The sequence below is a fragment of the Semicossyphus pulcher genome, unplaced genomic scaffold (genome assembly GCF_022749685.1).
Source record: "Semicossyphus pulcher isolate SPU_LCO1_2020_fin unplaced genomic scaffold, fSemPul1.0.p SCAF_4, whole genome shotgun sequence".
Classification (NCBI taxonomy): domain Eukaryota; kingdom Metazoa; phylum Chordata; class Actinopteri; order Labriformes; family Labridae; genus Semicossyphus; species Semicossyphus pulcher.
In genome coordinates this window covers 7,298,095-7,324,217 of record NW_027211715.1, presented here as the reverse complement: position 1 = coordinate 7,324,217, position 26,123 = coordinate 7,298,095, and the positions used below count along the sequence as shown (strand labels likewise).

Sequence of the window (26,123 nt, the reverse complement as noted above, 5' to 3'; positions counted from 1 at the left end):
GGCAGTGCTAGTTGGCCACAGCCGTCACGGTTGCGTGTTTACAGTGCTATAGCACATTATGGTTATCAGATTGACAAAGGCACACTCATTGCAGTCAGAGCAATCATTTCAAAAGCAAGCCACAACTTTAACATCACACCGACCAGACAAAATATCACAACTTCCTTGTATAAATGTGAATCTTAAGGAACACAGGCTTACCACTGAACAACAAAGCAACATCATAAACATGGGTCACATTCCAACATATTACCAACACAAATCCATGATGAGACCAGTTTATTTTTTAATACTGGCCGATAAAATCCATATCTGACGAGCTCAACCAAAGCAAAGATGTTCCACATTTCAACCTGCATTACAGATAAGAAGGTGTATTTCTAAGCCGTGCTTTCCCTGATAACAATGCAAATCAATACATCACAGCACTGCAAAGATCCCATGACATTTAGCTGGGGTTAAATACACCTGGGCTTCCTCTCTCTTGTGCAGTAACCAAGCAACGCCTCATCACAGGGGATGGGAGCCTTCCTAGCACAATGCTAAATCTAAGCCACAGAGAGCTTGTTTGGAATGGGGCGACATTTTGGGCCTTAGCTCTTAAAAATGCTTTATTTTTGGTAAATCAAATTGTAATAATGGAGAATGTAAAATGACCTCGTTTTAACAAGTAGACTATTTGTATGTCATTAAGATCAGCTGTGCAAATTTCGTGTTGTCTGTTTCATTAAATCTACAGAGAATGAATGAATGAATGAAGTCTAAGTGTATTTATTTGTTTAACATAAGCTGCAAATGTAAGCCTGCCTACCTAACTAGCAACAGCTGATAAAGTCTGGCTGTTGACAGTTAGCTGGCTAGCTTGACTTTTAGCTCATTCTCACAGTTTGAGAAGCTCTTAATGGCATATCATCCTCACGGGGAATCTACACAGGCAGCGTATTGGAAGTGTATTTTTGACTCCAATGTTATTCAATGCTAGAATCTCCACCAGCTGCGCATGCTGCGCGGGAGGCGGGCGTAATACGCGAGTAATTGCCTGCTGCTCTGTTCGTTTTACGTGTCAAGTCTATTTTCAGTGAAGCGTAGAAAGCTATTGACTGCTATGTACATGCCCACAATCAAGGAACGATGTTATCTCTGCATTATGGCCAACTTTGATTTCAGTTTCCTATTGAAGCTATTGATAGGCTAGGTTAATTAGAAACAGCAATCACACGCACATCGCACATTTCCTCAACATCTGGGTATACCAATCCTATTAATTCATTCTCATTTGACTTCTAGATCCTACATACAAAATGTATGCACAAGTCGGTTGCAAAGTTGTCTTCTTCTACTGTTTCCAGCAGACTTCACACTTCGTCAAGCGGTGTAGATTGCAAAATAGATGCTGCTGTGACGCCTACGTGTCGCGTATCTGTCGCGCATGTTTGTCTGACGCAACAGTGTCGGTGTAGATACCCAGTTTAGGATCGAGCCACAGAACTAGCTTTCTGAAACCCTCGCCATCTACCTCACTGACAGGAAGCATATTGGCCTAAATCATTGTGAATTTGGACAAAACAATTTTCAGGCATGGCAGCCGGTTGCTTGATTTTAGTGCAGTACAGCTTTAATGCAGGTACTACAACCAAACTGAAGATTATCATCACACAACTGACATTTGACTTTGTCGTCTTTCTGAAGGATCTGTTCCACAGTGAGATTTGTTAGGAATTATTTCTCTACCTGTGACTGCTAGCCCAGCCCCTATTACACTATGCAAGTGTGTCAGTGTGTCTAACTGTGTAAGCAAATTAACCTACAACTGACTTGCATAACCTGACAAAAATATTCACCTTCACCTTTAACATCTCTAATGTGAAGATACTCATTTGGGCAGAAAAGCACCAGATAAGTAAGAAAGGAAACCACATTCAGTGGGCATGCAAAGATAACAGCAGGTCAGTTGACATGTCTTATCAGTATCATTGGACACACTTCCACTGCACAGGCACAATCACTAATATGAACACAGGATCCCTTTTAGAAGTGCTGCACACCCGGGGCAACAACTAGTGCTTTTGACGTCAGTTTGGACAAAGCTTGTGTTTAAACGAGTTCCACTCATCCATGTTAGAACCACTTAATATTTCTACCAATGCACAAAAATAGTTTTACCTTGAAACATCATTAACAATCAAAAAAGAAAAAATGAGGAGTAGAAAAAAAAATTATTTTACTTCTAGTACTTTCTGGGATGGCCAACAATACTTATTGGTGCTTCAATAAAAAATTGAGTCATAAAAAACAGTTACATGTCACAAAGCATCTTCAATTCAATGCAAAGTATCAAACTGTAAATGTAAGTCTTATACTCTCTCATTGTGTAACCAGGGTCATGCTCAGATTTCAGTCAAACATGTTACAAGTTCTACAAAAGGCCACACCACCAGATTAGCAATTCACACAACACAATCATCTGAACACACACTGCAGCTGCAGCATGGTCCCGTGTTCGCGGGTCAACCCTGTCCTGGAAGCTGTGGAATGCCCACTGTCTCTTCTTTTCATTCAGGCAACATAGGGACAGACACCAGCTGTATTGGGGCGTTTCCATCAGTAAAAAGCAAAGAGAGCCTTCTTGTTTCCGTTTACTATGAAATGTAGTTGTTGTGATTTAATCAGAGACACATACGTCAATGACCGGCCTATTTGCAGCAAAGCCTTACATTTTGATTTTGCAGTAAAGCCTCTAAGAATCTGAGCAGGACTCTGCTGGGAGGATTATTCCCCCAATATTAAACATAAGCCCCTTCTACACATGCACTAGACTCCTGAAAATTTCACAATGTTGTCGGGGTAGGTTGCATGTGTGAACACAAACGGGCAGATTTTTCACCCCTGCATCATCTGCATGAATATGATTGGACGTGATCAGCGTTTTAAGATGCTATTTATAGTAAAGTATTTCCAATGTTAAATAACATGTTTTCATGCTAAATATGTTTCATGTTTGCATATACTGCTATAATGGCAGAGCATTCAAGTTTGATTATGCATTTATGGAATCACTTGTGCTCAGGGTCGTCATTAGCCAACCTGAGTATGTTAATGTACATAATTTTAGAGGTATTCCACTAGGCTAGTGTATCATTTGACTTGCCAACACAGATTGTTGTCAGATGGAGTTGGACTCCACTATGGCATAAGTTGAGTCCAGTTAATTCTTTTTCCAACACAGGGATCTCATTAAAACAATTGAGAAGGCTGTGTTACTTAAAACGAACACTGTTGTTGGTCTAAATGCAAATGAAATATAAATATTGACTGGCCTTATCACAATTTTAGGCAATTGTCAACAATGGATTCTCTGCTTGATAGATGCTGCTCCACACAGAACAAAAATTCAAGCAACTCAGGCCATGGCTACACATGCAAGGGTATTTTTCAAAAAAAGAGTTTTTCCCTCCTTCTTTCCCCCCCAAAAAAACACGTCCACACAAGGACTGTTGACCAGAACAGAAAAACACAACAGAAATGCTGTCAAGAGTATGCCACACCAGCAGGTGGCTATATAATCCAGTCGAACAAAGAAGAAAAACAAAATCGCGGCCAGTCAAAAGTCTGAAAAAATCATAGACTGTATAAAAAGATGGACGCCATGACAGCTCCCTAAAAGTGAAGCCAAAACATTTCGGGCGCCCCCTGCTGACTGGCTGCAGTATAGGTCATAAAGCCCGCCTCCTCCGTGTTAACAGATGGGACATGGGTCAAACTATAAAATCAAAATACACGCATGATAATTTTTTCTCAAACATGGTTTCTGTCATTATAGCTAGTTATTATCATGCTGATTTACGTCCAAGTGTTCATTTTTCAGTTTTTTTTTAATTAGTTATTTGATGCTGTCAAAAAGATGATTGACAGCTCTGTTGACAAATTCAGCTGACGATCCATGAGTGGAAACGTAACTACAACAATCACTGCAGTCATTGAAGTTTCCATACCTGTGAACGTTAACCTCAGACCAACACAGAGAAGCTATTCTGCTGTTAAACACGCTGGTGTGCGGGATCCTAGCTGTTTTTTCAGTAAGTTAAATGTGTTTTTGGGTTAGCGGAAGTGGCTACCGCCGCTTCACTCGCTGATCTCTACTGCGCAGTCTCTGGCTCCATATGACGTCACCATCGCAAGATGGCAGCGCCTATAACAGGGGCTATTTACACATCAATTTTGTACAATGGGAGCAGATGGAAACGTGTTGTCCATATACAGTCATTGGAAAAAATCTATTGCTGAAACACTACCTGGCGGGCTGCAATGGCGCATCGAGTAAGGGGGACAATATATCAATATAGTGGACAAGTAAGCAACTCAGTGGAAACAAAGTCTTCACACTGGCGGGAGTTTTACAAAAGATGAGTTTTCAGTGACCTAAAATGGCGTTTGTATGGACGAAAGGTCAAAACGCAGAGAAAAAGCTACATTTTGAAAAATACCTGTGTACATGTGGACATGGCCTCAATAAAAACAAAATCAAATGGCCCCAACTTTAACACTGTAGTATCCTATTTGCAGTAGTTAAAAATAGAGGGGAATCTCTGTGGTATATTCTGTGTCAAAGATCCACAAGGTGTGGATCTATAAAACTGAAGACACATTCCCACACAATCCAAAAACAAAAGCTCAACTTTGTTTAGGCCTGTGACTCACACAAACCATACGCAATACATGTGCTGTAGGTGTTACTAGTGGAAATACACATTCCACGACACATGCATTACGTAAGTAGTTCACATACACCTTTAATGTAACCGATGAAATCCAAATTTAGTTTATTGGCTCTAAAAGGATTGATGAGACATGGAATCAAAGCATGCTTTGTTAGGTTGCCAGCCGAGGGTAACAGTCTACTTTTCCTCTACACTAAAAAATAAATAAATCCAGCATTCCAATTTGGACTTCATTATAATGGCAACATTGGAAGCTTCAAAACTCTGAAGCAATCAGATTAGCCCTATAATAAAGAAAGAGATGAATTTGTAACCAAGAAAGCACAAAGAAATCCAGTATTTGGAAAACAAACACATCTGCACTCAGTCCTCGATAACCACATGATTTGTGAAAGGGAAAAAGTTCTGTGCAGGCTGCGCCAAAGCTAAAGAGATCACTGACAAGGAGATTGAGATCATATCATAGAGTGACCAGTCTTTTCCCATTGTGAATGATGTGTGATGTTGGGTTCCAAAGTAGAGCTGGGTGATGTATACATTTTTCAATAGAATCAAATGTATGTTTTAGGTACTTGGGTAATTATGGTATGGGTAATTGCGGCATGGGTTCCAAAGACTTCACTGAGCTTCAAACTCTGAAACTCTCATGGCTAGTAAGATTGAAGGGTTTATTCCTAAAAAAGGCTCCTTGGTCATCTGGAAGTGGTTCGGTTTTGTAGCTTCCCACCTAGAGCAAAACCGCTGTGCGCTGTGAAGCTTGTCTCGGGTCTGCGGCAACCAAAAGAGCAAAACAACTACTTACATCATATAAACTTCTAATCTCTACTGCTTAGCTCTATTTAATATGGAGCATTGGAACACACTCTCAAGCGGTGTCATTTTGCTAATATTTATCTCCCCAAAATATTTTTCCAATCAGGAAAAATCTTTGTGATTGAATTTGTGCTCATTAAAAATAGTGTAAAGAGAGATTGAATTACCTTTCTTTACACTTATTAAAAGTTAAAGGCATAGTTCAGATTTTTGGACACTAAGTTGTATGAAATACGAGAAACCAGCCTGCCGCAGGCATCGTGATACCATGTGTCAAGAAAGAATATAGTGCCAAAAAAAAGGGCGCAGTATATGAAATCCTAGGACGATGACTTTGTGTTGAAAATGGATCACCATTGACTACAATGACTTCTTGGTTGTAAGACCCTGGCATCTCACCAGAACTACTTATACTACGATCTGAACTGGCCAGAACTTCGACCACAGGACTTGGTGAGCAAGCTAATAGCTTTGCATCCACTACACTACTAGCAAGTATTTCATACAACTTGGTGTCCAAAAATCCAAACTATCCCTTTAAATTAATTTATTTTTAAACGATTTTTCCCCTGGTACAAAAAAAGTAAGAGTGGCCCTAAAATAAAAAACAACTACAGTATTTCACAAATGATGCTTCTCTAAAATATGTTTAAACAACCCACTACCTGTTATTTTTTTATTATTTATTCTTATTATCACCAACTTTAAGCTACTAAGGAACTTTCAATTTGTTTTGAGCTTTGCAACCCCTGTGGACAAGCCGTACGTCTTATCTCTTTGCTGATCCTGTCCTGTACGTGCACAAGTAGTGTTTTCTGGCTTAAGACCCTCATCCTGCTTTCTCCTGACAGTCAAATAATCACTCAGTAAAAAGCTTTGCTGAGGAAGATTTAAGCAAAAGGTATTTTGGCAGTGTACTGTTAATTGACTCATCTGAAGCTTCAGAAATTACTATAAAGCAGTCAATCTTATTGCTGATGGTCGTGTCTGTCTTTGTAGGTCATAAAGAAGCATCCGTATTCATTTCAGTCTGTTTCATAACCAGCTACAAACTCCTCACAGGAGCTTTAAGAGTGGGACAGAAGCCTCATGGTACAAATAACCACCCTTGGTCTCTGCAGCAGAGCGGGAGAGGGGCTGCAGGCCTGTAAACTTCAAAGCCTTCTGGGTAAAGGAGGGGGATGGGCCACCCAGCACAGACACATTCTTCACAATGTTGAACTTGACCCCTTGGGTTGCCACACACACCATGTGACTGCTGTCAACTGTGTGTGTGTGTGTGTGTGTGTGTGCATGTGAGCAGGCTCCAGTGTGTACGCAGTAATGCTATGTGTGTGTGTAAGAGAGAGACTGTAATACAGTATAATCTACTCCTCCAAACCTGTTTGGGCACATAAATCTTCACATATCATAAAACTGTTCTGCATTCTCTTAGATAAATACACTGAAAGCAACCTAAATACAAAGCAAACAAACTGCTTTTTAACAAATAATGACTGAAAACATACTGGCATATTTTTCCTGCATTTTTGAAAAAACTTTTTAACTTTATTAGCACCAAAGTAATAACATCCCAAAGATGCACCATAAACCTAATTAGTCACTTTAAAACTACACAGCGCTGATTTCAGAAGAAATGCCACTGTAGTTTATAACCAGTTAGAATTACACTACATGTCAAACCCCAGGTTTGTTTAAGTGTCCTTATATTATTAAACATCACCACAACACTCAACACTACCAATTACAGTTGAAGGTAGTTAGATCTTACATAATAAAAAAAACAACAGAATAATGCAAGCATTAAACACCTAAGGCAAATTTCCACTTTTATTCCAAATACAACAACATACCAAATTTGATACATGCTAACAGCATATTCAGTTTGGATCTTCCAAAATAGTCCCTATTCCGAATGTAGCATTTTCTGATTGTGACATGAGGGTTATGCCGACATTCAGAGAGCTTTTTGGACATGTATACAGCGCATTTAGATCCTTAATTTGGGGTTTTACCGCAGTTTGTGGCACACAGCCTCTTGCCTGTTTACGGTTAGTTCTGTGCGTCATAAATAAATCAACAAGCCAAAAGTTTGCATAGCTGGGGGTAATCGGAGTTTGTAAGTCAAACTTATACTTTCATCTGTGGCTCAGTGGTCTGCTAGGCATAAAAATCGACTTCAGTCGATGTCTGAAGTTCAAAATTTATGACTGTACAAAGAAACCATATGCAGATTCATTTTGCACCACATGCAGCTTTTAAAGTAATAGCTTACAATGACAACTAGAAACAGAGGCGTAACAGCTGTTACGCCTCTGTTACTACCTCCGATGTCGGCTCAGAGGCACAACAACTTCGCCCCACCATTCCGCCTCCGTGTGTTCTACATAGAAGACGGAACATAACAGAGGCATGATAATCCTTCCTTGAACTGGCAGTGTAAAAAGCCCTTATGGGAGGCCTGTCGAGAACAGCAACAAGTTTGAATACTCTCACTTTTTGGCGTCCTTCATGGGGGGATTGAAGATCAAACGTTACGGTATCTTAGCTCCCACACACAAAAAGAAAACACCACTATTTGGACAAAAACTATTTTGGCATCCTGCCAGTCCATGATACTGTTGGTGTTGTCCAACCGTCTGCCTGAAATGATGTGATTGTAGCATGTGTTTCGTCTTTTAACGATGCGGGTGTAGAGCATGTCCTGTAATTGGTGTCTCCTTGGTAACAATGAACACTGCCTAACCCAAGCCTAATCAAAAGTTTACCTCTTTCATACAAATTACCGTGTAATGGATTTTATGATAAGAAAGCAGCTTTTTACATTGAAAATTTGTTCTAAATGACGTCTTACTGACCAAATTTTGTTTTATGTAAAATAATTGATTTACGATTTTTCTATGGCCCATCAGGACCTCCACACACCACACTACCAGCTCACTGGATGATTTTTAAAAAGAATATGTTCTCAGTTTTGAAGTAACTCAGATCATTAAAGAGGTTGTACTAAATGGTGTTATTGTACTGCATTGGATTACACAGTTATGTGTCTATAGTATTTCTGCCACCTCCCCCTCAAACATTACAACACACAGTATTGTATTTCTACTATCAGCTAATGTGATTCAGTCAAGCATTCAAATGACTGCTCCATATTTGTGCGTCTCTCCATCTCATGTCAGGCCATTACCTAACTGAGGAAGACATTTTCACTCACTGCACTTCTTTGTCCATTTTGTCTTTCCCTTTTCAATTCACAACACTGACGAGCAGCAGTTACATAACTGTACTACTCCAGCACTCTTCCTCTGTGATTTAATAAGGCCAACTAATCAATGTGTCCTGTGTACGTAACATGACTCAGCTGCCTGCTCTGAAAATAACCATATTCTTGTGTCCTGTTCTCAGTGCTCTGGAAAAGCAACATAAAGGACAAACAAGCTCACCCAGTAGGCTGTGTGCTAACAGTGTTCACTGTAGTAGATTTGCTCACATCTAGCTTTGTACTTAGTTTAAATTATCAAATGAAGCTGCAAAAGTGATAAGTGATACTATGCAGACAGGGACACCAAAGATTTCTTTTATTGCCCCATTTCCAAATCTTTTGTCAGGTACAGCATGGATCATGGATAGCAGTTGGTTTACAAGCTTTTTGGTTAAGAAAAGCTGTCAAATGCCAATAAATCTTATCAGCTACAAAGATTGTAACATGTGCAAGAAGTTAATTACAGTCTTTCAGAGTTTCAAAGTATTCTATAGCTTATCTTTAAAGGACTGAAAAGCACAGCTCAAGAATGAATGTAACCCTGATTGAGGTAAAAATGAAGGGTTTCATTGATGGTGCTAAGCTTTAACGTATTTAGTGCATACTAGCTTGTTCAAAGAAAGGAAACCAATAAAAACATTAAAAGGTTTGTTGCTTACATAATTCCCCTGTTGTTTGTTAACATTTCCCATTACTGCCATGGGAGCCAACATGGTTGTCAATTTCAATACAAGTCATGTTTTGCATTTGTAGAAACACTAGCCCTTTTTACACTGCCTTTGCCATTTCACATTGGACCAAGCAACGCCGGCGTTAAGCCGCCCCAGTGTCGCCTCTGTTACGCCTCTCTTACTACCTTTGATGCCAGCTTAGAGGAACGACTTTACCTCCACCATTCTGCCTCCATGCGTTATACATAGATGACGGAACGTAACAGAGGCGTAAAAACCCCGCTTAGAACTGGCAGTGTAAAAGGGGCTAATATCTGACTGTAAACATATTCTGGGTTTAGGAGGTTGCCATGTGTATGATAACCACAAAATATAAAATATACCACAAAAACTTGTAAAACTTCTATGTATCAATGCAGCTAGTCTACTGATGTCAATCAATGATGGAGCAGACAAGGAGACATTGGCTTTGTCAATTGTTTCTCAACTAAGCTGGTCACGCCAGTGTAGAAAATTTTGGTGGGAAAATTAACTACAGCTGCTATTTGGATGCAGACTGCTTGAAGATGACCATGGCATGTTAGAAACAACTTATGACATAGGGCCTAAAGCAACTTAAGAATTACAGATTTCAATCCAAAACTTTCAACATGAACCATGACATTCAGAACGACCACAGGAAGGAAGACCATGCTAGCTAAATGCCACAGGACAAACAGCCAAACAGGCCTTAAAAAAACAGGTGTTATTTTCCCGTCAAGCTGTTGTGTGCAGGGGTGGAAAAATGCCCTGATCGCTGTGGATTCCACGCACTTTTAATGTACTAAAATTGAAATACATTTAAGGATTTCCCACTTAAGTAGAGGGGAGCCCATCACATGCTGCATATGAAGTGATAAAATATTTAAATGCTCAGACCCTTTTTACCAAAAAGCTCACACTACCATACAGAAAGTTCTACTACAGAGTGACGGTAATGGGTTAGAAAGACATGCTGAAGAGTTTTCAATGTCACAAACGTGGCTCTCTGTAAACCTTGCTAGATCGCCATGGTAAATTATGCAGCACACCTAACTTGCTTGGGAGGAAGCTGTGTACAGAGTTTCAGGTTAAAATTAGCTGTAGTGAGTGCTGCACTTCCAGAGCCTGATGAAGGAAACCTGGGTCACAAAGAAGATTGAAAAACAAAGTTGTGACCCATTATCTCTGATTTAGGTTTAGGTTTTGTCAAGCTAGTTTAGGCAAAGAAGAGCCTTGCTATGTACAACTTGATTTATTGGTCAACCCTCAGGTGTAACCCTGATCTTAATGTGAGGAATCTATGATGGAAAACCTTTAAAGACTACTTCACTCGAATCAGATGTGAGTTGAGCCAGTGTTTCCCATTAATAACCTAGACTGAGGCGGCCTGCCATAGTCTAATTTGTCCGATGGCAGTTTCATAATGAACCGAAAAATATTTTTTCAGTTCTGAAGTGCGCATGTGCAATAGTCACATTGCAGGACGTGCGATTGTGAGGCAAATTAACTGAAACAAGAAGAGCTGCTACTTTATTGTTGCTTGGCTACAAAAGGAGTACTCGCCAGTTTCTCGTTTGCCATCACTAATCTACAGGAAAAGTCCGTCTGACATCACATTAGTGCAGCTCTTCATCAGAGCACAGAGTGAACTGACGCTGAGAATGCAGAATCTGTGCGTCACCTGCCTGTAAACTGTAAAAAAGAATGCAACGTAATGTTGGCGGGATGATCAGGCTTGCGTTCGAGGCAGTCTTTAATTACTCGTGGTGTGCGTGCCGTTATCAGCAGCACCTCGTCCCGGTGCTTGTTAATGCTGTGGCCACAGATACCCCCTACAAGGTTCGGAGTCCACCCACCATAGTCTAGTAGGGAGTAATAAATCAGAACTAAAAGTGACCATAACAGCACAAACACAAAGTCAAGGACATTTCTGGGGAAAGTTATGCCCTCTAGTCCCAATGAACTGAATTTCCTTTCCAATAACTGATACTAAAATCACATCCCCCTTCTGTTCTAGCTTCGTTATCACTAGCCTCCATTTCACGCTGTATCTATGGAATGCATGGTTCTTTCATCATTCTGAAAAGTTGGCGAAAGTCACGGAAGTTTCCGTTTACACAATAAGCTAAATGTGTCCAATACTTGCACCCAAGGAAATCATCAAAATGAGGCAAAAAATATTTTGCTAGCATAAAGTAACAACAGTTTACAAACCCTGGTAACTATAAATAGGCCTAATACTTCCTTCTTACTGATTGGCAGGAATCCCTTGCTTGAAACATTCACTCTTGAAATCTCAATGGAAAAGCCAAAACAAAGAGCAATGTATGTGTAGCCTCACCTTTTATAAAGTAAATTGCATTTGAATACACCACAAGACTGACAGCCAGCTGACATGAACATATGTTGTGCACCTGTGTAAGAGGAAATAACTAGACAGTAGTCAGTGATCCTTATCCAAAAAAACAGATTTACCAGTATGATAATCTTGGCATACAGTCGGAGAGAAATGCAAATATATTGAATGAATCAAAGCTAGACCACTGAACTGCCAGATAATAAGGGCCAATTTAAGTCAGTAGTGCCTGATTAACTTCAGTAAAAACAGGCCATTCTTTTTATGTTAAAAAATATATCTACTACAAAAAAATACATGTAAACAGCTTCTATGTTACCTTTAGTAAGTGGCCGTGCTTTATATGTGATAATGCACTCCAAGGTGTTCCCATATATTAAATAAAGGAGTCAGCACCTCTACCTTATCAGGACTCCTTCTCAGACATTATTTATTTACATAACCTACTTTAAATATAAGCTGCAACACATGTTCATAACAATACCCAAAGGCAGAAACCACTTTGGGCAACAGGGTGATAGAAGACGTTGTGTGTGAAAGAATATTTTGATAGACATCTAAATTCATGCCACAAATACCATAACCCAATTATTCTGTGAATCCTGACTCTGGCTAAACAGATTCAGAGCCCTTCTCTTATCTGGGACTGGTACATTGTGTCATTGAGGTTAGCTTCACAAGGTTGGCAAGTGGCCTTCTTGGGTGTGTGTGTGTGTGTGTGTGTGTGTGTGTGTGTGTGTGTGTGCGCGTGTGCGTGTGTCACCCTTCCCCCACACAGCCCATGGCTTTGGAGTAACTAGCTGCAAGGCATTCTAGAAAGCTTGGAATAAGATTGACACAGAGGTATTGAAATATTATATAATAATATACAATACACTTAAAAAGATCTACAAATATACTCTATGTTGATAGCAACATTATCCTCAGCTGTGACAATAACTTTGGTCCTGTAAAGCACAGCAATTCCAACTGGTAAAACTATGGAACAAAATGCCAACATTGCACAAACTACAGTTTCCAATTTGAAAAATAATTGTTCAATCTTTTGGCAATACTCACTTATTCAAACACTTTATCAAAACACGTGCAAAGTGTATTTAAACATTAAGTAAGTAAAATGTAAAATATTATGCTCATCTATTATAGAAAAAGTGTGTAAATGTACAAAAATAAAATAAATAGTTTGGTAAAAAGTTACGTAGTAATACTAATGAAATTTTCAATGCTGAACGTAAATGCATAAACCACATGTGCAATACATGATATCAGCATGGTTAAGATTAAAAATCACTAAAGTACTTTTAATTCAAAGCTAACAGTAGTTGCAGGAAGGAAGGGCGCGCTCACAAACACAAACCAACCACGAGAACTACCCTACGAACACATGCACACGGTGCGCGCGCGCCTACTCACGCGCTGACGCTGCCCATCCCCCACACCCGAGAGAAAATATAAAAATAAACGTTTAAAACAGCGCAATAACCCATCCAAACCTTGTACATATAGTCCTATGTGATCACTCTACATGTGGGTATAATTTATAACGGCAAAAATAGCGTAAAAAGGCGATAAACACTCACCAAATGCTCCAAATCACACAAGGGGGGTGCCTTCTCCTCTGTGCTCCTAATATGGAATCTCCTCCTCCTCCACCACCGTTGTTTTCTAGCTCTAATTAAACCTCGAAAAAGCGTTATAACGGCCCTCAGACCCGGCCATCCGATGCTAGGAATCCCCAATGACCGATGTGTTTTGGAAACACGGGCATATATGATGATAAATCCCCTTAAAAATGAGCTGGATGGACAGTTGGGTCTAGATTGTAGGTTTGCTCGCTAGTAGAGAAAAGAGCCAAACGGTTCAGTAGCAGCCAACGGCTTCAGACTGAAACACAGAGCAGCTGACTTGCCAGGCGAAAATGAGGTAGGCCTGAGCTCCTCGCTGCAGGAAGCACACTCCAGTCACATAAACATCAAAATCGGTGTCGCAGTGTAGAAAAGGATGGTGTATTCGGACTGGGGTTGGTGATAATTCTAAAAAAAAAAAAAGTACAAATATGACGTCAAACAAATTTTAAACAATATAATTTTATAAAGCTCAATGTTATCCTGAACAAAAAGCTTTTAATGGTAGCTGTAGGCATGCTAGTTTTTCAGTCAAAATAAAAAAATATAGGCTACTTTTGTTTTGGTTTTTTTATTATGTAATTGTTGTACTGACAGCATTTTCCAAATGACTGAAATAGGCTTATGACATTAACGTATAGGAAAACACATTTTTGTTTTCGAATTTGGATAATTTGTTTATTTTCCCGTTGAAAGGGTGATGAAAGTGATGATTTTTTTGCGGCAGTAGGCGAAATCCAGTCCACGCAAAGACATCATTTCAACGCAATTTCATTTTTCAAATAAAAATCTAATATATGGTGCTTTATGGGCTATGTGATGTTAACAAGAAGGTTCAGAGACATCGTAAAGAGAGCAGTTTTAATGAAGGAAAAAGAACACTGCGCATGCACAGAGCAAGGCAGAACAACCCCTGGATGCTGATGTAGTTGATTAATACCTTAATAAGATGAGTCCTAAGAGACCTTGGTGGATGACAGTGATGAGCGCTGGACTTGAATGCAGCTCTCATGAGATCTAATCTATCTCCACTGGTTTTTGCAATACTGCTTTTGTTGGTGACTGATTGCACTGCTCATTTACACAATCATTTTAGCCGATAAATATGATGCGACTTGAGAATTGCAGTTAACGTGTGTGTGAATGAGTGATGAATCTTGTGACAGAAGCAGGTGAAATCTGGTGTATTCTTAAACGTTTTATAAATACTAAAATAGTTGATTAAAAAAACACACTTTTGAACCAGTTTTGAACGGCCTTTCAGCAGAGGCCATAGTCATCAATGGAAAAATACTAAATTAGTGTATTGAAGTAGTGAACAGAATTTGTAAAATGCCACCACAGCTCCACCAATATAAGTGGAAACATACAAAAGACAGAGAACTCTGCTTTTCAGGAACAATCCAATACAAGTTTGAGTGATGTTGCAAGATTTGACAGATATGTAAGCTAAGTAGCTACACCCTAGGCTGTGCGGCTAACCTGGAGCTAAACCTATCAGTAAATGCAGTCCTAATTTATCACCAATAAGATTTTCTTGACCAATCCATTTTGATGACGTTAAGGTCAATGTTAAAACTCTTCAAGCTTAAATGTAGGTGTAACAGTATTTAAGGAATTAATCAATCAGCTATGACTTTCAGCCTAGTTGTAATGAACTGAAGAGAAGTGTCGTTATGTTGTTTGTCAGTTAAGTCAAAATGTATCAAGCCTAGTGAACTACTGTAAATGCCCAGTATTTAATCATATTTGTCGTAATTGGAGGAGAGGAGCAGCCAGTTCATTGGTTGAATGCCCTGGTGTAATTGGAGAAAACTTCCCAAAAAGGTGCAAAAAGTATCCCACATTATTTCAAGCTGTATAAAACCACTTTTTTTTAAACTGCCAAATCAAGTTTAAAGTATCCAAAAGGGCATAAAACAATGACATTTACTGCAAAATCATAACTAAGTAATTTAACCATAGTACGTTTTTTGTCATTCCAACGTAGTTATTTTTGCAATTTTGTTTCATTTAAAAAGTGGGCTGCATCCTATATACGGGTGCGACCATTATATCAGTATAAAATGCAGAGAGAGGTTTTTTATTGTGTTACGGTATTTTACCAAGACAATGACCCAATGCGGTTGTTTAGGGGCGACGTAACATCTCTGCATTAAACTGTTTCCGGGTCCAAGCCGCTACAACGTCTCCTATTTACAAATATGCCACAATACTCTAACTAACTTTATTGTTGCTAACGCTTCGTCATGGACATGCTCCGTCATGAACGTCATTGCAGCCGCCACTCTCACAACTGTCAATGTTACCGTAGGCTGCCGGCTACCACTAGCTGCAGCACTGGTAGCTAGCAGGATTGCAAACTTGACATGGCGAAAACGGATGGTAGGCTGTAATTTGTGTGTTTTGAATGTGTTTTAAATGAAAATAAACTGAAAAAGTGCTGAAATAACTTCTATACACATTTTAATCAATAAATAGCTATAGAACGACTTATAGAGTTTTACGGTATATGTTTTTGTGACAGTAGCGAACAAAACTAATCCAAAACCACGTCATATAAAGACAGAGTTTAGCATGAAGTAGTACTGGAGAGGTGCATAAGAGACATGCAGAGGCATATTCTGCAGACATTGACAACAGAAATAGATGACTACTTCTGCGTGCAGGTCTGCCTGAACTGAAAGCTGTTCTCATCAGCATGCACACACACAGCAAAGATACAGTCCAGCTGAGACAAACAGTTACACGGAGACAGAAAGCCCTGCGGTGGTGTGTAGTTGAAGCTTCAGCGTGTCTGTAACAGAAGAGTGGAGGATGGGTAATGACTTTTATAAGGGGGGCAGTCAGTGTATTTCCTCAGCCTGTATTTTCATGCCTGGGGAGGATTGTAATAGAGGGCCCTACTATTTTGATTGTGGCAATCAGTTTACATTTTTGTCATTTGAACACTTTTTTCGCCCCGTACTTGTTTTGTTTTGGAAGGAATCGCTGCTATGCCAGCAGTGGTGAGTGCATCTGATGCATTTTTGTCCCCTCACTGCTGAATGAATGGAGAGAGAAACACTGATGTAGACACGGCTCCAGTGTGGCAAATTGTCAAGTGAAGCACCTCAGGGCGAAGCAGACCACTGTCAGGGTAATGACTTTCTGGGAATCCACAACACACCATCTGAATGCAGCACTCAGCCTCTGTGCCTTCTTCTACTCTGTTCACGCTACAGCAAACGCACCACCTCCACACTACTACTCATACGTTTTTACTTACATTAAAGCTATTACAAAAATTATGGTTTTAATACTAAAATAAAGCATAAAATATTTACCCTTTGGCTAAATCACAGAACTGCATTTCAATAAACACAAGAAGCACATTATCTTGAGCTCAATTAATGAAATAAATGTGGTCTTATTTGAATGTTTATCCTTTGTAGACTATGAAAACACATGGGTAAATAGAATCAGTCTGAATTCTGCTAAGCCCTTTTAGCTTCAGTGTCCTGGTATTGTATTATGATATGAACCAGCACATTGGCTAATTTTCACACTAGCCCTGTTTACATTGTGGTTCCGGCTCAGTGCCGTAACAATACTCCGCCATTATGCCGCCTTTGCCATTTTACATTGAATCAAGCAACGCCAGCATAAAGCCGCCCCAGTGTGTGTTTTTACACACCGTTCTGGCGTCTCGGAAGAAAAAGATGTACCATTTGTCAACAACGCATGCTTCTCATACACCGTTTGCTGCTCCGCCCTGCCGCCTCTGTAACGCCTCTGTTACTACCTCTGATGCCGGCTCAGAGGTGGAACGACTTCGCCCCGCCCTTCTGCCTCCATGTGTTTTACATTAAAGACAAGGCATAACAAAGGCGTTATAATCCAGTCACTTAGCAAATATGTACTAGATGTTGTTGATGATTTCTTTAAAAATTAAATTAAAAAAAATAACACCTAGTATTCTCAGCCAATCACAATATGCAGGGTGTGAGGACATATCTGTATAAAAACGTAGCAGCCAGATATTCATGATATTTAGTAGCATCCAAGGCGACTGGTGTTGTCGTACATGGGAGGAAGATCCAACTTTGAATGTTTGCAAACCACAAAGGACAAATCGTACTCATTCTTCTGCATTATTATTAGTCCCCTGTGTACATGCAAAGGCTCATATAAGATGACATTATCCAAATAATGCAGATTTAGTTACAGAATACATGTTTGTACCAGGTGGTTCAGAGGCCTTGATTAGAAGTATTACATCTATATCTATCGTATTATACGATACAATATGGTACAACACGCTAAGATGCGATGCAAAACGATACGATAAACGATACGGTAAACTTTATTGTCCCTGTAGGGAAACGTGTCTTGGGCTACCTCTACAGTACTATCAATAAATGAAATGTTATCAACAGCTGAACCAGCAGAAGACTTAGTTTATTCAATTTTATTGCCTTCAGCTTTTGTATTTGTTTACACGTTTGGTTTTGTGTGTTTGGTGATGAATGAAAGAAATGCAACAAAACTATTAACAAAGGAATGACACCTTGCCCTTTGATCTTTCTGTTGTCTGTCCCAACCAACACACAACATGGGACTCTTGTCATCTGGTTTAGCCAGGAGGTATTAGAAGACAGCTCGGCAGAGACAGCCATAAAACTGCCTGTTTCTTTTGCGTGTGTTTACCTGGAGTGGAACTGCGGGGGTTACACCCTGCGACAATTGAATTCTCCTTCAGACAGGATTCTGATGATTTTCTCTTCTGCAGTGTGTAGCTTTTATTTGTGCATGTGCACAAAAGAAAATATATAAACCTGTGATTAAGAATAAGGGAGAACTCTATAGAGAAGACAATTCTATATTGGAAAAAATATATCAATCTGGTAACCAATTAATGCATATTACAAACACATAAAATGTCTCTCTTTTTTCTTTAATGACGTTTTAAGATTGGCTCTATCCTGTACTGAATAACAAGATCAATTGGTAATATGTAATGTGAGAGGCCTCCCTAACGTGCAGAAAATTGTCACCCGACTCTGCAGCTCCCTTCAGCTTTAACAAGCTTCATAGTAATTCTCTGCTCTCAGGCCCACAACTTTAATGTTTTGGTTCAATCAGACTGCTCTCATAGCGTAGATCTTGGCTGCAGCATGCGGCTATCTTAAGGGAAAAAGCTCTAAAAACCACATGTACATTACCTCCCCTGCACTCAACAACAAACACATACAGCAACTAGCTAACTAGCAGAGTGGAGCATTTAGCAGCTAGAATGTCAGACATTCCTCAGAGGTTGGTGGAGACAAAAAAACAGAGCTAAAAGAGTGAATTTGGAACCAAAATTAAACAGGTGACCGGAAACACAACTCCAAATGAAATGTTGATGTTGCTCCAGACTAGTAAATGTGGAACTTTTTGCTGATACGTTTAAGAAACCAGCTAAGAAGGTAAGTCAATTTTGCATGAAGGAAAAAAATCCCTTGGTGTGCAATCTGAAGGCTCCGTGACACACAGGTTGAATAGGAGAGCTCTTGCACTGCTGCCTGCTCCATTATATACGTCAGCCTGTCACCAAGTTTTCCAGGTGGTGTTTGGCAGGTGACCTGTTTCTTTGTGTCTATTTATATGTGTGCACTTATTCAACATGTTGTTTGAGTTTTCAGCCTAGAGGGATTATCTAGATTTGATTTGTTTTGTAGACACTGAGTGATTTCTGTTGTTTTTATCCCCGATGACCTGCCATGGAGGCGCATTCTTTGCTTTCTTTGTTATTTGGGGGCTGATTTTGGGGACTTTTTTTCTTTTTCTTGACTAGGGTGACTAATTTTAAATAACTATAACATTGATAACAATGAAACGTTTCATTCAACCTTTATTTAAATCTTGAGGAATCATTGAGGGCAGGCCCTCATTTTCAATGATGTCGAGAGTACAACAAAGTCAATATGCACAAATAGATATACAAAAAGAATGGCAACAACACACTTAAAAACAGTGACACACAAAGGCAGAGTAGGCTGTTGTCGTCATTTTAAATTGACCCACAGGTACAAATGTGTGAAGTCTTAATGTATGTTGCAAAGTGTTCCATGTGAATGCAGCAGAGAAGCTATAAGCAGTTTTTCCAAATACAGTGTTTGCCTGTGGGACTTCGAGCATCAGCCAGTTACTGGAACGTGTTAAACATTGACTGTGAGACTGGTTTAGTAAGGAGGTGAGATACGGTGGCATGTTGCCGATTAAGGCTTGTAAATAAATAAAAACCAATGCCTGTCACGTCTTACTGTTAGAAGCAAATAAATGTATTTTCTGCAAGTTGGACAGTGTGTGGGAGTTTACTTGCAATTTTGACAGATTTTTTTCCTCTCCTACGCACGTTTCCTGTGAAACAGATGTGCAAAGTTTTTCTCTACAAGGTATACAGAGTTTCAAAGAACTTTTTTTGCTTTTGGAAGTTCCACTGGTAAGAGCAAGAAGGCTAAGCCCAAATAGTAAAGTTTTATATCATATATCATATGACTATGAGTGACTCCATTTGTCTTTCATATAGTCATTTGATCCAATGTTGATATAAGAACACTACATACTGCAGCTTTAAGCTAAATTATTCTCTCCACATTTGCATAGCTGCAAGAGTTGACATTTTTTCCAGGTCCTGAAAGGGTTTGCATGGAGTTTGTGCAGATGTTTGCATGTGACCGTTTATGACCAGGACTGCTTATGACGTATGCAGATCTGCTGTCCGTTTCTGCCTCTGGTAGCTGTGCTCGCACCTCTGTGTCCTACACAGCTCACTAAAAAGCTCATACGTATACACACAAACATACGCGCGCCTTTTCATTCCCTGCTTTTATTAGTCATTGCACATCCAACAACAACAGCCTCAGCCTTTAAAAATTCATTCCAGCATTGTACACTTCAAAGGGCATGTAATCCTTCACTCCACTGCTGGCATATTTAGTGCACTGACAACGACAAGGTCTCAACAGCATGGCTCCATAATATGTCTTCATAAGGCCGTACAGTAAGGCTGTTCTCCACCAACTGAGCTATAATTTACCTTCAGTGGTGGAGACTGGAATAGCATGAACTAGTTGGCTGTTGTTGTTAAGTGATTAAATTATTTAGTACAGCAGAGATGAAGACAGAGAGTAGCAGATATTGCATGAGTGTGTGTGGGGGGCTTTTATGTGGATGTGCAAGGGGGAGCGGAAACACTGTTTGTGCGTATGAATGAGAAAGAGAGAGTGTCATGGTGTGTTCTGCCTCATCAGGCTGAGAAGACAAAGAGAGGCTGGTCGGTTTAATATCCTCATCGATCCGGGCTCACCTTGGTACACATTAACATTTACAACTAGGAAATCCACCTCAGACAGTTAAGGGCTCTCCTGAGTGAAATGGAGATGAACAGACAGTGAAGTGATCTTCGAGGGAGGGGAAAACACCAAATATAAATCACAGTGTGCAAACGAGAAGTTGTTTTTCGCTGAAACTCCAAACACCAATAACTCCAACTAACAGACAATAGAGACACTAAAACCTTGCTCACTGGAGGTTGTGAATAAATATTATAAACTAAGGAACTGTGGCATGTATTCAGCCATGCTAACACAAAAAGCTCTATGCCTATTTGTGCTCAATTTTGGTCCACAATGAAACACGTCTTCAAACATTGGTTGGATTGGAGCAGTATTTGGTTCATACATTGGTGTGACCCACACAATGAAAACATTTATTTGTACATTACTTTATTATTTTTTTTATTACATTGTGACACTTGCAAAAAAACATTTTTTCGTCAACTTTTTAACTGATACACTGAATGCTCTTCAACATAAAAACATGGGAATTCATTTGTCCAACAGATCAATGTTATGGCCAAAAGTAAAAATGCCACCTTCAGCTCAACCTATCCAAGACTGAGCTCCTTGTCATCCCAGCCAGTCCCTCTATCCAACCACAGATCAATATCCAGCTTGGACAAACTGAACTCATACCCACTAAGTCTGGCTGGAACCTGGGCGTCACAATTGATGACCAGCTAACCTTTAAGGTTCATGTGGCCTCGACTGCTCGGTCATGTCGATTTGCCCTGTACAACATCAGGAAGATCAGACCCTACCTTTCAGAGCATGCAAAAAGACTGCTGGTACAGGCTCTCGTGATATCATGCATTGATTACTGCAACTCCCTACTGGCAGGCCTTCCTGCATGCACATTCAAACCTCTGCAGATGATCCAGAACGCAGCAGCATGACTGGTCTTCAATCAACCCAAAACGGCACGTCACTCCACTGCTCATATCCCTCCACTGGCTCCCTGTTGTTTGCTTACAAAACAGCAACAAAAGCAGTGCATGCTTGTGTTGTATTTCCGTAAGAAAAGTCTCTCCTGCGTCCTTTTAACCGGCTAACATACTAGCCTTCTCAACCAGAAACTTTGCCAGGGAAAATGTAACCAAAGGTTCTTCCTGTCAACATGCTATAAATGGCTTTGTCCGGTCTCGACATGACAGCAACAGCATTAAAAAAAAACACCATTCCAAAATAACTGTTGTTCTAGCTGTGGTTTGGTTAGCTTGTAGGTCACAAAGAGACATTGGTATTAAATTGGGACTGTTTCATAACCAGTTAAACCTCCTCACAGAAAGCTTAACTGTGTTTCTAAGAAATTATATTTTTGACTTTGGCTCAAGGAATGGCTCCAAATACTACCATGAAATATCAATGAGCCTTAGCACCGTTGCAATGGAGTCAGAGGGTAATGAATTCAATGAGCCTCAGTGTTGCAGTTGTGAACAGAATGTGACATCATAGTTGTTGAAGTGATCGAGAATTTACCCAGAATTTGTTTGTTTGGTTTTTCTGCTTAAATGAACCATGTGAATGTTAGTTAACCTTCTTTTCACTTCCTTCTTAGATAACCAGATATTGTATAACCCTGTTGTTCATCTTTTATACTGATTCCGGCAAGAGAGTTTGCTGATCCAAGCTGCAGCCTTGCCACACATTCGATTCACCTCACATTGTGTATGGGAAAAATAACAGGACTTTTACTTGCTGCAAAATATATCCTCCTACAATTCAATTGTTTGATCTCATTATTAATTATTCGGTTGATTTTTTCCCCCCTAAGGAATCACTTGCATCTTAACATAGTCAAATGATCCGATCATCTTGAGCACCAGCTCTGGGCACCATCTAACACATCAGAGTCATGTCATTTGACAGATTATGATTGACTTCTATAAATAGGGTTTCTCCCTCAGGGAACACTTTGACAGAATGGAGTGAGAGGCTGTGTGTAACTGCTCATTCCATGTCTCCTCCTCAAAGGTCTGCTGCAATAACTGGCTCACTCTTTAAGTGCATTCATTCTAATTCACAATGTAAAGCATTATGCATTAGTGTCTTTAGTTAGTTTTTACTTCTTCTCTACTGTATATAACTCTGGTATGAAATGTGGATTTATGTTTACAGGACTCCAGCATGGCCAATCCATATAATATATTAAGCTACAACCTCATATATTGGAACACTTTTCTAAGACTTAAAGTGAAATCTGCACGGCACCACAGAAGAAAGAGTACTGTCATTTACTGTCCTTGATTGATGTTCAACGTTGGTGTCTTCTTAGCAGCTAATAACTATACATGTAAATAACCATACCTGTATGTCACCTGAGAGACAAAACTTTGGGGTAAAAAGAAATGCCAAGCATTCCCTTCTTCTTGATAATATTTATTTTTAGCGCATGAGTATAACTGAAGTCAACTTAGACAAATGTATTAACATTTTAGTTGTTTCACAGTTTTCTCACAGCCCTTTTTTTTCTTAAACATGGCGACATCCTACTGTACTCTGGTAGAGTATTAAAAGGTCAGTGACTTTGGTTTTCAAAGTTCAAACTTCATCTGGTTCTCACAAAACAACTCCTCATAGACCTTAAAAACAGAGCACCCAGGAGAACCTTCCTTCTGTAATATATAATGCTATTTAATGCAGTCTTAGGACTTTAATAATGAGCTGCTGTTTATGTGCTTCAGTTTTTAAGAGAGCTTCAAAACCCACAACACTACTATGCTACAATTACGCTGTCCTGAAGATGATTGAAGTCAGTTTAAGAGATGCAATGCATAAAGTATGTAAACAAGACTTCTATCATTGAGCAATAAAATGTTATGGTTGCTCTGTCAATTACACAGTCAATATCCTTACAGCTGACTTACTTTAATCCTGGACATTCTGGACACAGCATGCCAGAGGACTCTGTAGTATGACATTTTAATGTATGCCAGGTCTTCCCTTTCCTGCTGCACTTTGGAGTTCAAAAAACAAAACTGAGTTAGGCCCCGTCTTCATATCGTGCCTTTTTCTGAGTGCCAGCGTCTTTTTTCAATTGTTCCCGATGAGGAAAGAGCGTGCGCGGCCGCCCAGGGAAAAGCACTGCATCCGGCGACTTTTTTCAGAGCACTCCGTCTTTTTTGTGCGGCTACTCCGAACACTTCGAGTTGAAAATATCGGAACTTTTCAAAATGGTGCTGGTGTCATCGCCGCCACCAAACATGGAGGAGCAACTTGTTTTGGCCGTTTCTGTCTACCTGGAGCTGAACACTATGGCAAACAAACAATAGAGACCGAAAGGCTCATTTGAAGAAGCAGATCGGCCAGACACTAGAAGTGTTGTGCTTTTATCCTGCTACGTGTTTTTTTTTTTAGATTACTTTTCTGGCTTTTTTACCATTATTATATAGGACAGATGAAGTGTGACAGGAAATGTAGGCAGTAGAGAGTGGGGGATGACACGCACCAAATGGATCAGCAGATCAGGGGTCGAGCCTGCGATCAGTGCAACAAGGACTGCACATGGGGCGCCCGCTCCACCAACCGAGCCAAACCAGTGCCCCATCGCCCTATGTGTTTTAACCGTATTAGCTGTGTAGTAAGTTAAACTTATTGTTGTCATAGACACAAAGTGTTTTCTCACTAGCTCTTTTCTGCCATAAAAAGGCACTATGTGGACACGAGGCCTTAGTCTTCAAATGCCAAAAAAACACATCCCTCCACTTATAACTGAAATAATTTATTAATGAGCAATGAAACCTGTTCAATGAAATACAATCAAAGGTTTTGCTGCTGCAGCCTCACTTGGTCTGGTATGACCAGTATCTCATAGTTGTTAATATTGTGTTATGTTTGAAAACTTTAGGTACATATCCCATATAAGTGCTTGCTCATGTGTCTTTATGTCAAGTGTCATGAGATATGTGTTGTTATGATTTGGAGTTGGAGTGGATATAAATCTAAGAGAACAAAAAATCACTCGGTAAATTAGAATTAAATGCACATAAGCACTTTTTGAATTAATTTGATATGGAGGCTATTATAGAAATAGCACACAAACAGAGTTATGATATCTTATTGTATTATAGTATCTCAGGGTGAATTCCAGAGAAGATGTCTTCAATACAAGGACTTTTATTGATTTCAGACTTTGAAGAAATGTGTTCTCTGTAAAATACTTTATGGTTTCACATCCCAAGGGCAATCTTTGTACAGAGATGACGTAAACAAAGCAGAGCTGAAGGTGCTCTTTGTGTGAGGGCAATGCCTCAGCTGAAACACATCATGAGTGAAAAGCTCTTAGAAACGACACACACAGAAAAGTTGTGGAGGCAGGGAAGACATGACCAAAGAACCTCAGGGTGAATATCAAATAGTGTGTGGGAGCAGTGCAGATGTCTGACTCTCACTCTATCTAACTGAGGCCCTTTTATACATGGAATAGCTCTGGTTTCATCTGTCTGCAGAAGACATCGCTTTAGGGCTTTTGCATCCTTTAAATGAGAGTGAATGGTGTCAGCTGAAGAATAACATATAACGGCACATTTAGCCAATTAAGAGTTTATATCCCCACACAGTCAGCTTCATTTAAAAAAAAACATGCATCCAAATGAGTGTTACAACAACGATATACAAAATTTGTCCCCTTTTTACGAGTCCTCCCAGAGTTAGATATTAACCCCCCAAACTGCAGTTTAAGCCATCTGCCCCTTAACACGATTGTTGGTGGACATATCTGTTGTGTGTTTGTATTCCCCACTTAAAGTGAAAGCTAGTTAGCCTAGCTTGATGATGTTATCGCTGACACCCAAAGGATGTTATATTTCGCTGTTGTTTTTGTTTTGGAATTTACAATTTTGACTAATTAAGCATGCGTGTCAAAACCAAAACTATATATATATGCACACACACACATATAAATATATATACATATATATATATCTTTCGCTCCTGTAATGCCAGCATGCTATCTAAAATCACACACTGGGGTAGCAGTTTGGTTCAGTGTAAAAATACAAAGCAGGCGTAACAGAATTATTCCGGAACCTCAAAATGAAAAAGGTCTTATTACTCCCTGAAACAACAAAGACAAAATTTCCAAACAAGCCTACTGAAGACCAGAATGTTGCGTCTTTATTCTGGCTAACCATTCAGTATGAAAGGTATGAAGATGGAACGATGGGGCCAGTATTTTCCACCTTTAAGCAGCGGGGGTATAAACAGGGGTGAGTGTAGCCTCTTACGCTGCCAGTTCAACGCTGGATTTTTACACCTCTGTTAGGGCCCGATCAGACAGCGTTTTAAAAGC

At 39.7% G+C, this 26,123-nt stretch overlaps 1 protein-coding gene across 1 annotated transcript in view; it reads right to left on the bottom strand.

The window, feature by feature from the left end:
• Nucleotides 1-13,687, bottom strand: part of tbl1xr1a (TBL1X/Y related 1a) — a 45,360-nt gene extending 31,673 nt beyond the window's left edge. The window contains exon 1 of the mRNA XM_069679449.1: nt 13,425-13,687. The gene's annotated coding sequence lies outside the window, so the exon portion shown is untranslated. The remainder of the gene's footprint in view (nt 1-13,424) is intronic.
• Nucleotides 13,688-26,123: the final 12,436 nt, after the last annotated feature.